The sequence below is a fragment of the Hyperolius riggenbachi genome, chromosome 8 (genome assembly GCF_040937935.1).
Source record: "Hyperolius riggenbachi isolate aHypRig1 chromosome 8, aHypRig1.pri, whole genome shotgun sequence".
NCBI classification, from domain to species: Eukaryota; Metazoa; Chordata; class Amphibia; order Anura; family Hyperoliidae; genus Hyperolius; species Hyperolius riggenbachi.
This window is the reverse complement of record NC_090653.1, coordinates 71,013,114-71,013,817: the sequence shown is the minus strand read 5'-3', so window position 1 is coordinate 71,013,817 and position 704 is coordinate 71,013,114.

Here is a 704-nt window from a genome sequence, read left to right as displayed (position 1 = left end):
ATTTCAGCTTTTTAGTGCTAATCTTATGTAAGAATCACTTTATTGTCTAGCTATCAGTGTATCAAATGGGGGCATACTCAATTAACAAAATTATAACTTGGACATATTTAATAAAGGATAGTTCACTGATGCTTTGATTCACAGTGTATTGGGTTTCCCAATAGCATACACATTTAGAGGGCAACTATAGCAAGAGGGCAATGAAGGCTGCCATATTTATTTCCTTTTAAGCAATACCGGTTGCCTGGCGGTCATGCCGATGCTTTGCCTCTAATACTTACAGCCACAGGCCCTGAACAAGCATGCAGCAGATCAGGTGTTTCTGACATTATTGTCTGATCTGACAAGATTAGCTGCATGCATGTTTCTGGTGTGTGATTCAGACACTACTGCAGCCAAATAGATCCGCAGGGCTGCCAGGCAACTGGTATTGTTTAACAGGAAATAAATATGGCAGCCTTTATAGTCCTCTTGCTACAGTTGTCCTTTAACTCTGCCTACCTGATCCACTGACTCATCAGTCCAGTCACTGAACTGGAAAGAGGTCCTTTGGAAAGCTTCCTCTTCTTTGTTTTAAGATAGTTCTTTAGAGCAGATAAAGGGTTCCTGAAGAACTATTTACCAGTTCAAGAAAATTGGAAATGTTTTTACATTATAACAAGAAAGATTATAAATTCCAAACCAGCAAATGACAAGGACCTACC